At 33.9% G+C, this 11,859-nt stretch overlaps 1 long non-coding RNA gene across 1 annotated transcript; it reads left to right on the top strand.

The window, feature by feature from the left end:
* Nucleotides 1-863: 863 nt before the first annotated feature.
* LOC111085848 lies at nt 864-8,831 on the top strand. The gene is made up of 3 exons (XR_002610628.1): nt 864-1,183; nt 1,376-1,573; nt 8,565-8,831. It is a non-coding gene; the product is annotated as an uncharacterized LOC111085848 (long non-coding RNA).
* Nucleotides 8,832-11,859: the final 3,028 nt, after the last annotated feature.

The raw sequence follows: 11,859 nt of genomic DNA, 5'->3' as shown, positions 1-11,859 counted from the left end.
TATAAATAGCGCGTGCTACGCAGGGCCGCTATGTTTTATGGAGTGACTAGTGGATGACGCTACATTTGAAAATTCATGGCGATTGTAGGTAGCTTCGCTCCATTTTTCGTCTATGCAAAGGGCTACTGTTTATATTCATTCATATGAACCAGCCAGTTTATATTTCATGTCGGATAATTAGCTAAGAAAATCCTAGACATATATATTATTATAAATCGTGAAATGTAATATATATTGTAATATTATATTACACATTGTTATTAATAAAATAATAAATATTTATAATGTTATATAGTTATTATAATATATAATAGTATTATATAATTTTGTATAATATATTGTATATAATTATATTTACACTGATTTTGTTTAAGAAAAAAATCAAACGTATTACGTGATGCAGTGATTGTCGTGACTTGTTGTGTCAGGATTGAACTTGTTCTCTATGGCAACCAGACGTCATTTCTCCTTATTTCTATTGGTAATTCCATCAAAGCAACATTTAGCGCGAGTTTGCGTCTCCATGTACGTTAGCTAATGTGATAAAATGGAATCCGGTTAAAAGACGATTTTTCTGTCAAAGAAGCTTTTAACAGTAACTCTAATAGTGGAAGCAGTCATTCTTGGTGTTAAATAAATACTATTTTGAATTTGTTGGAAGTGCAAGTGAATCCCAAAGTGTTTCGTTGCAGTTTAAGTTGTGTTTGCCCCAAACGAATATTTACAGTGCCAATAAGAAATAACTTTTAAATGTGAAAAAAACACATTAGTTACAAACGTTCCTTTAAACTCCATGGATTTTGAAGCGTGCATTAAGAGAGGAACAGAGGTAAACAGGTCAAGCAAATGGTCGGTTGAAGTAGGAGAGATAGGGGCTCAAACTTCTAGTAACAGAAAAACTGGAAAAATGCAGCAGAACAACCAACTCTTGCAGCCTTCATTGCTGGTAGTGCTGGGAGGGCTAGTCAATGCAAAATACGTACACTTGTAATTGATTTGGTGGTTGAGGAAATTCTTCCTTTCAAGTTTGTTGAATCACAAGCTTTGAAAAACCTTATTCAGACATTACAGCCAAATGTGCAATTAATGATAAATTCGCCCATAAAAAAGATGAACTTAAAGAGAAGCTTAGCATAGTAGAGTGACTCACGACCACACCTGACTGTTGGAGCTGCATCAACAGGTAAGTTGTGATAAATTGGTAATATTTTTCATTTTACGGATAATAAAAATGATTGTTGTTTCTAAAACTTAAAACATCTAATAATAAAATGAAACTTGAAATAAGCTTCAGCAAAGCATCTGCAGTGAACGTGTACAGTGTATCTATCGTTTTGCATTTACTAGTTTAACTTTATATTGTTTACTTTAACAGATTCTATCAGGGCATAATTGTGAATTGGATTGGCCCAGAAAGCCTGAAGAGGGAATATGCAGCTCTTACTTGCTGTCGTCTCAATGGCCACCACACCTATGACTTGATCGTCAAGAAACTGGAAGCAGATTACATCAAATATTGCATTCAAAACAAGATTACCGCTCAAATGTGAGCTGAACTTGTCCAGGCATCTGGGTAAGTGAAGCCTAGGTTTTCTTATGAACAGTACACAATACCTGAAGTGAGGCAGGGTCCCATCTCATATCTTTTCAGGAGGGCCCGAAACCATCCCGCTACCTTTTACTAGACTGTAAGCTTCTGAAAAGGGAAAGGTTCAATAGACGATATAATAAATATTTACGGAAAGAAACGATATCTTTTTTTTTTTAATGTCGCGTAAGAGCGAAGCAGGAACGAGACAAAGTAATGAACGGATGGAGAGAGTGAACCCTATTGCTACAGGCTCGATCGGTGTGATCGAGTTTGTACCACAAAGTAATCACCTGAGTTTCTATTCAATAACTTGTAACAGCATACATCTGTTTATATTGATTTTGTTTTATTGCTCTTTGAACCGTGTCTAACTAGTAATTTTTTCACATAAATTGTAAATAACTTGACCAACCTGGTAAACACTTTTGCACACGTTATAGCTTCCATACTATAACTTTTAATACACCTGGTGTTTGTTTGTTTGAAGTTAAGCACAAAGCAACACAATGGGCTATCTGCGCTCTGCCCACCACGGGTATCGAAACCCGGATTCTAGCGTTGTAAGTCCGTAGACATACCGTTGTGCCATTGGGGGGCACTAGGTGTATCTTCACAAAATTTGGCAGACTTTTAGTAAACATTGTCAGTCTTTTGTACACAAACAAAAACAAATTTTTATGAAGTATTTTTACAAAAGATTTGTTGGTAAATATAGATAGTATTTCTACATACTAGTCCGAGTGCTTAGTGATTTCCACGTTGAGATTAAAAATACTTTTCTTGGTCTCAAAACTCTCAATTTTTATTTGTATAATCTCTAAGACATCCTAAACAAATTTCTAACATTTTTTAAAGTAAAACTTTATATTTTATTTGTTATTGTCTGTACCCTAACCTCGTAACCACCAAAAATGTAAATACATCTAAATTACCTTTTTTCTTTCTTTCTAGAATGAATTCAAATTGTAATATTTAGCTACATTTGTTTATCCGAAATAGCTTTAAACTCATATCAGTATATATCTATTTATACTTAAATTTTATTGTTTTATTTGCCCTTTGAACCCTAATTACTATTGGCGCCATCATAAGTTGTAAATCGCTCTGCGAACGTGCAGCTCACGTTATGCTATCGAATTACATTATGCATGAGCGTCTCGCTTGTGTATCTCGTGAATTTTTTTGATTATTTTATTATTATTTATTTCACCTAATTTAATTTGAACTAAAATAAACAGTTTCCTGTTTTTACATTTTAATTAGTTGTATAATAATAAATAAATAATACGCATGAAAAACAAGATAAAAGTACTTACCTGGTTCTTTATTTTTCTTGCCGTCGACTATCAATGACACTTAACCCTCTTTTTTATACTAAGGCAAGTGCTGCACTAAATAATTTTTCATTTAATTAGATAATACAGAAAAGAACACAGAATAATAACGTGCAAAAGGAGACAATGTCTCATAACTATCACGATTTTTCTGGCTTTCTAGCTATGTGACACGAGTCGATAAGAAAACAACTAAGCTTATCGATGCGTTCTCGTAGAAATAAGGTTGAACTGTAAAAAAAATAATGTAATATAATAGTTGTTTGATAGAGGAAAACCTTAGCTTTCTATTGGTTATAAATACTATAGAGAACTTATGACGATATTATAAAAAGTAAAAAGTAATTTATATTACATTTCGTACTTCTTGGAGAGGTGTTGAATAAATTAGAGAAGAGGGGATACCTAGAGAGCAAATGTCACAATTCTCACACTAGGGGAATTAATGATTTTTTTTTATATTGCCTTATAAAATTAAGAACTTAAAACTTATATACTTTTAATATAGGGATTACTAGCTACGTTTTATGCTATAATTATTGGTGTACCATGAAAAAAAAGTAGTCTAATTAAATTTTGAATGTAACTCACTAAAACCTCGTGACATGCGCAGAAACAGATGACGTGAGGGTGAAACACAAGAAATATAGTACTCAGCTTCAAACATTTCACAAACTATCCTGATTCCTCTTTTCCCCCACTTTAGTGAAGCATTGTTAGTACATAACTCATTTTCCAAGTGTATGTATAAAAGTCTTTAATATCTGCAAACAGAAATCTAACAGATTGAAGAAAATGACATAAGTGACCTCCATGTGATCACTACCAGCCAGAGCCAGATTTAAACCATTTGAATCCCCCATGCAATACTGCGATGCTGGAGGCCCCCTTCCTAGGATGATTCAAACACCCAATAAAAATAGAAAAAATATTTGGTTTCACAGATCTCCACCAAAATCGTTCCTGCATGTATTTTTATGCTAGGAGCCACTAACTCAAAAAATTCCAGCCTGATATTTGAACATATTAACATTTTGACCACTCTACCTCTCCTCCAACTAAATATTACTTTACCTAAACATGAATGAAACTTTACCCTTTCTTTCTTCAGGATATACATATCTATAAATACACTTTGCATGCTTTAGAAGCTGCAAAATCATTGATAAGATTATCATATTGCACCTCTCTCGCAACTTCATGCTCGATGGAAATGTGAGTAAGACTATTCACATGTTCTTGGGACATAGTAGACCTCAAATAGTTTTTCATCAGCTTCAAAGGTGAGAAAGTTATTTCACCCGAGGCAACTGCTATAGGCACAATTAACAGTATTTGCAAAGCAACAATTGAATTTAGATACAAATCTACCAAATTTTATTTGAAGATAAAGAACCTAAAATGGTGAAGAGACATTGCATGGCAGCGCTTTAATTGCACGTTATACTTCTGAGCATAAATCATTATAGTCAATATCCCCCTTTTTTGGAATTCTCACACGACTAACTTGTATGATGTTCTGATCTGAGTCCATTTTCACATCGTTAATAAAACATAAAAAGCTAAAGACATCATAAAAAGTTTGTATGTAAGAAAATCACTTCGAGCAACATCAGTAAGTGGGAAAAAATCTTCTTTGGTACTCGACCTCAGGAGTAATGTTATCTGACTGTTCTTTACGTTAGTAATAAATAATTCACCATTTCTTTTATTTTTTCTTCTTCTTTACTCTGGAAATACTCTTTTAACTTCCATAGCTTCAGCAATCTCTCTACCACCCCCCTGGGTCTTTACAAAACTGCTCTCTCTATATTCTTGCAGAAACATACAGTTGGCTTCAATTTCTTTATGGAGAACGTCAGTGCTTGTTTCAGAACTCTGAAATAACAGTGCTTGTTTCAGGACTCTGAAATAACTTGCTTTCTGTTGACTGGGTATAAGACATCATAACAAATTACCACAGAGGTGATTAACTTCCACGAAACAATATTATTGCTCAAGCGTGATTTATCCGAGGTTGTAGCTCCATCTTTCTTGTCAGTGGCACATCTGTGCAACGTCTTCAAATTATCACATACTTCTCACAGATGGTATCACAAAACTTTCACACCCTCAATTCTGCCTTCCCAACATATATCTAATAAACTTTTAAAGGTTAAATCAGCCACATACTCCTTCAAATTGCCCAACACTGCACTGAGCTAGTAAAATGGCATGTAGTCGATCCAAAATTAAAAAAATCAAGGCGTGCACTGTTGACTTTGAAACATCTATATTTGTTATTGATGTCCAACAGCCTTTTCTGGACACATTTATTGATGTCCTTCATATTGAAGTCATTATCATAAGACTGAGTGTAAAATCTGCATGTCTAGTCAAGTTATGCAACTCCTTCCTATAAGTTATAAGCAGCAGTGAGTACTCATTGTCCTTCAATGCAGTTTACAAGTACTACCAGGAATGGAACCTTTGTGAATTAATAGTAGAAGCAGTACTTTTGTTTTTCTGCTGAACAGTTTACAGCAGAATCATATTACACTATTTGAAGAATTGGAGTAAACTAACCAGGTCCTTACATTTTTTCCACACTTTTCATATGAATAATAGTTTTCTTTTGTGAAGCGACGAGGAAATTTTTCATTATTTTGAAGAAACCAAATGCCCATCAACAGTATTGGTCCCGGCTCGGCATGGCCAGGTAGTTAGGGCGCTCGACTCGCAGTTTGAGGGTCGCGGGTTCGAATCCCCGTCCCACCAAACATGCTCGCTCTTTTAGCCGTGGGGGCGTTATAATATGACGGTCAATCCCACTATTCGTTGGTAAAAGAGTAGTCCAAGAGTTGTTGGTTGGTGGTGATGACTAGCTGCCTTCCCTCCAGTCTTACACTACTAAATTAGGGACTGCTAGCGCAGATAGCCCTCGTGTAGCTTTGCGCCAAATAAAAAACAAACAGTATTGGTTCCTTAGTTACAATCACACTTCACTGTACATTATTCAGCTCATCTGGCCAGAGAGCTGGATCTGATGAGATAACTTTCCACAGCACGTTGATTGGGAGATTCAGAATCGTCACCAAAAGGATTCTGATCCTTAGAAATATTATAATCTTAACTTCTAAGATATCAGGTGGTACAGTACATTGTGGAGTTACCACTCACTCTACGACAGTTAGAAGAGTAGTGTTGTCTAGTAGAGTGTATGGAATTAATTTTGTAACTGCTACTCAATCATCAAAGCTAGGATAGTTATGTGATTCAAAAATTAGGGATTGAAAGGGCAATGTGGCCATTGTTTTTTTTTAAATGTGAAATATCATTGATGGTACAATAGAATCAATCCTACAATCTAGTTGAGTGGTTTGACCTCTATGGCGCATGCTTCCCTGTATTCGGTAGATTTTCATCTATTTACCCAGGAATTTTGCTGGTTCTATAGCTTCTGAGGGAGAGTTGTGTTTCCTCTCAGTGTATACTGAGGTACAGTAGTGAGAGCACGAATTTTAATCCTGGTTAAGATTTTTAGTTAAAAAAGTCTTGATTTTCCCTAATTTTGCCAATAATTTGTTATTTTATAAAGTCTGAAATGTAAATGAGTGAATTAGTGCCAAAAACTCTTACACAACTCTTACACAGCAATTCTAAGTGTGATAACAACCTCCATAGCAATGCAGGTGGGCCAGTCGCCTTGTCCGACTTCACCACTACCACTTCATCAGGAACTTAAAATCAATAAAAGATCATCCAATTTAACAGTAGGGGTTTCCATGGTAATAATTTACTGAAGCACCTATGCATCATTCATGGATGAGGCTCCACTGACAAAAGGGCCGAGGGAACAGGGCCAGAAGATACTGAGAATGGAACTCCCAACAAAGCCACCTAGGGTAATTGAAAACCACCTAACACTGGAAAGTCACTGTCAGGAAATGGCCACAAAGTGGAAAGAAGTGTAAGCCTTATAAAACTGAAAGGAGAATTGGCTGAGGTGGAGGACAACCTCTCAAACAAGATATGGGCCTGCGAGTCAGGCTAGTCGACACTGAGGGAGTCCTTATGAAGGCCCAGGATGATGTCAAGATCTCAGTAATAGCCAACCACGAAACAGTGACCATGAAGAATCTGCTGGCAGGATTAAGGTAGTGGGAAGCAAAATCTTGACCTGATTCTGGATGAGTTGTGTGTTTTATTTATATTTATATTGTTGTAAGTTAAACTTTATATTGCGTATATTTCTTGTATTTTAATTTAACTCTTAATTAAAAGGTTTATTTTGAATTACTGATTGGGCATTCATTCGTTCCTTTCTTACTTTTCTTTATATATATATATATATTCCTTATGAAGATATGGTGGGGATGACTAGCTGCCTTCTCTCTATTTTCTTACTGCTAAATTAGGGAGAACTAGCGCAGATAGCCCTCGTGTAGGTTTGCGCGAAATTCAAAACCAAACTAATCTTTTCTTAGGTTGTTATTGTCTCCAAGTGGCTCAGCGGTAAATTTGAATTACACACCACTGAAAGCCGAGTTCCGACACTCGTGGTGGGCACAGCACAGATAGCCCATTGTGTAGCTATTTGCTTAACAACAAACAAACACATTATTATTACTCAATTTTATTGTTTAAAAGGTTTTCAATTTATTGATATTTATTTTAACTTAGCATTTAAAGTGTTTATTATCAAAGGTTGTTTTTTTCTATTTTTATTTAAAAGGATCTTATTTTATTATAATATATATATTGCAATATCAAAACAGGCTTTCGTTTTGGTTTTGTTTCATTGTTTTACTTTCAGCCATCATATGTAAGAGTTCCCTTTCCTTAAATGGGCAGATTATCAATGTCAAGTGTTTTTTTTTTAATCATTTCTTATGCCATTTTTTGATTGCTTAGTATGTGACTACTTCCTCCAAAATGAGGATAAGTATCTTTGAGAAAAACTTCAAGTGTCATAAGGGATATTTTCATATATGCATGTACTGGATTTCTATGTTAAAGGATAATTTTAAATATATATTCGTTGTTAAAGGATATTTCATGTATTTTACATCATTAAACCATTTTCTTTTTGTGTTGCATTTATGTTATTTCAAATTACAGTCGAAGAATGTTTATTTTACTATGTCTTGTACACATTTGAAAATCTTAGTTAAAGGTTAATCTTATTATTGTAATATGTTCTCTTATGTTACATTTTGAGGTATAATTATGATGTAACGGTGTTTCAAGTCATAAATAAAAGGATGTTTATTTCAATCATTACTTGTTTATGTCGTGTATTACATTTCCAGTTATAGTTAGAGTTTTATCTTCTAGTTAAGTGTAATTCTGTGTTAAAGGGTTGTGTCATCTATGTGGCATGTAACTGTTCCTAGGTACAAAGGAAAGCAAATGCACTCCTTTACCGTGTCGCAAGTTTAAAGTGTATTGGATTTATGTTTCATTTTAACGGTTGGTGTGAGGTCAAGCCTGAAACAGGAAAAATGGATAAAGTGTGACATGTGAGCATATTATGTGTTTTCCGCCATTTTTAGTAATGTATGAATAAAAAAAATCGTTTATTCTGTTTCTATGTGCCTTTGATCTCTATAGCAGATAATAGTTACTCTGACTGAATGAATGTTGCACTAACGTTACAGATTCAAGTTGAAAGAGTCAGTAACTGCAACGTTCTTCACTGACTGAGTGGGTGGTGTCTATATGCTACAGCCGGGAAATGCTGAAAAAAGTGACCAGTCGTGGTAATTCTATTGAAGAGAAAGGATACAAAGTTTCTTGTCAGATTGGAACATTTATTCTTAGCTCAATTCTACTTGTTTATCGACATCCATTATGAGGGAAGAAAGCTATTATTCAATTCACAGATCCAGAAGAGGCGATTGTTCAATGTTTTACGCAAGTACACACCCTGATTTTTGTTTTGTCCATAATAAAGATTGTTTTCACTTTTCTCCAAACATGTCCAGTTTGTTTATTTTTTACACAACTTAAAACACAGTCGAGTTTTCAAATTTAGATTACCATAAACATTTCCTGTCCGATCCTGCTGTTATTCAGCAGACCTATCCATTAGTTGCGAGAAAATAAGCTAACCTGAGAATACCACAATACTCTACGGTATAGGACCATTAAAGAAAGATTTACTTAAAGTATTATAAGTCTTATTGTGATGTAATTTCACACAAATTACCGATTAACAGATCACGCTTCACCAACAAACAGGATGATGTTATTATTAATTTCATATCTTTTCAGATTAATTATATTAGGAAAAGAACGTTTATCTGTACCCAAAACATAACAACTTGATTTATATATAATCTCAATTAGGGCATTAAACCCACATTTCCCTTTACTGATGAAAATTCTCTCACACAATTAGAACTTATGTTAGTCATGCTTTGTATTCCTTTCGTAGTTATAATTTCAGAAATACAATCTTAATAAAAAAAATAATGCAATTTTAGTGAACTTAAAAACATTTACTGATCATAACAAAGCCTGATTAAGGTAATGATTTAATAACTTCAATTAAAAATATCACAGTATTTTAAAAAATATGCTAACGACATCGCTTACGACAGAAACTGTTAGAAATGAATTTCGTACAGATGACAAAAAAATATATAAAAGCAAATATTAAGAGCTTAATCCAGTTGTATTTCATACTGGAATAGCATAAAGTGTTCCTAAAATTCACAAATTATATTGTTCTGTAAGATCAAAGTTTCAAGTATTGGTACCTATAATCATAAGTTGACAGGTTTTTAGAATATTGTATCCTTAAATGTGCAAATAACGAGTTTAGAGTTAAAGGTAGCTTTAAGTTTTCCAATTCTTTGAAAAATTTGCAGTTTAGTGAAACACTGTATACTGTTGAATTTAATACTGAGCCTCTTTTTATTAACATTTTATTAAAGAAGCAACTTATTTGCACACACACAATTACATTATATTTAACCAATAACATTACTGGATTATCTAAGCACATTTTCTCAGTTGATATCCTTTTCATTTAATTGATTTATTTACTATCAAGTTTATTGGGTGAGCATGAGTTAAAGTTCACAAACATATTATGTATCTCTTAACTACCATGAAAAATATTGGAAAGTGAATATTCTAACGAATTTAAACTACTTAACGCTAGCCGTCCCTAATTTTAAAAATATAGGCTAGTGGGAAGGAAACTAGACATCACCACCCACCGCTAACTGTTGGGCTACTCTTTTATGAATGAAAAGTGGGATTGACCTTCACGTTAAACTTCTACACGACTGAAATGGCGAGCTTCGATCCCGCGACACGTAGATTGAGAGCTACATAACTACAGGCCATTCCAGTCTCTTACTGATATTGTCACATGTGACAATTTGAAATGTTGTATGATTGATTCTATTCAAAGCTTGCAATGTGAATATGCTCGGTGAACCTAGCGAAACTGGTGTTTTTTAAATAGGTTTTAAACATATTTACTTATTTATCCGAAAATAAAAAATGGGTGCATGTTTATATCTGTTATAAGAATTTTTTTCCTATTTCAAGGACGTTCTCCCAAAACATAAGGATTATTTTGTAATTTTTAAATTCATGCTTTTAAGCTATGCAAAGGAATACTTGGACTAACACCAAATGGCTGTCTGTACCTATTTAAAGAATATTAGGAGGAAAACTCGTTTGCGCGTACGAAACATTTTTTTTTTCATTGTGGTGTTTTGTATTTGAATGCACAAAGTTTATAAAATGTAAAGCAGTGCTGTGTATTTAAAGTAATTAAATAGTACTATCTACATCCATCTCTTCCTTAGCATATGGTGAAGTCGTCCGTATTCCCTACCCCTAACTTCATTTTTACATAGTTCAGTAGAGGTTTAAAAAACTTTCGACGCACGTTACTCTTAGGCTACTTTTTACCATTGCTGAAAGGGCAAGCATGTTAGGTGATGGGATTCGAATCCACGACCCACAGCTTGCAAGTCGAGTGACATAATCAACAGGCTATGCTCCAGTGCTACTGTATAATTTATATTATAACTTGGTGCTTTCTTTCTTAAGCAAGGTTTTGTGACTGATTTGAATATACTTGCCTCAGCTTCGAGAGAGTGTTAACTTCAGAAGTTTGTTTGTCAAGAATGTCTTTTAACTTCAAAGATAAAATTTAGACCTTGGCGTAAGACTAAAACCGAATGATAGGAATCATTTGGAAAATTAATACAATAAAATAAAATCATTGTAAAAACACAAAGTTGAAAGAGAAACAATTAGATAAAATAAATTTGTTTTTTATGTTTTTATAGTGATTTTACTGAATTAAAAGTACAATGACAGTTGGATCTAGTAGAACTCATCTGGTCTGTTGTGTCTTAGGTATTAGAAAGAATACCACAATATTATTAGATAGAAAGGGTTTCAAAAAGATACAACTGTGAGCAATATTTGTTATAGGGTCTCCTTGCTGAATCATCCTGTAGAGACATCAGAGACAATAAACCAGATTAAAATGGAGCTTTGAAAAGTTTATTTGCCTGAAACGCTTAATTAATAACTTTTTAAAAATGTATCTGGTGTGTTAATTGCATATAAACTCCTACTATAGTTAAATTGTAAGAAAAAATAATAATTGTCAGACTATTACACAGTTTTATTTATTTTTCATCAATATTATACGCTTTTGGCATCTTAGCTAGGGTTTTCTTGAAGTAGAACGTTTATAACCAATGTTAAAGTGTTATATTGCATAACAACAAAGAATGTTTCTAAGAATTGGATTGTTTTGTTTGTAATTATGCACAAAGCTACACAAAGGACTATCTGTGCTCTGTCCACCACGGGTATCGAAACACGGTTTCTAGCGTTATAAGTCCGCAGACATACCGCTGTGCCACTAGGGGGGCTCTCTAAGGATTGGAATATCTGATAATTATTATTTATTTC

This window comes from Limulus polyphemus, unplaced genomic scaffold (assembly GCF_000517525.1).
Source record: "Limulus polyphemus unplaced genomic scaffold, Limulus_polyphemus-2.1.2 Scaffold660, whole genome shotgun sequence".
NCBI classification, from domain to species: Eukaryota; Metazoa; Arthropoda; class Merostomata; order Xiphosura; family Limulidae; genus Limulus; species Limulus polyphemus.
Note: the sequence above shows the minus strand (reverse complement) of the source record. Positions and strands in the feature narration are given on the sequence as shown.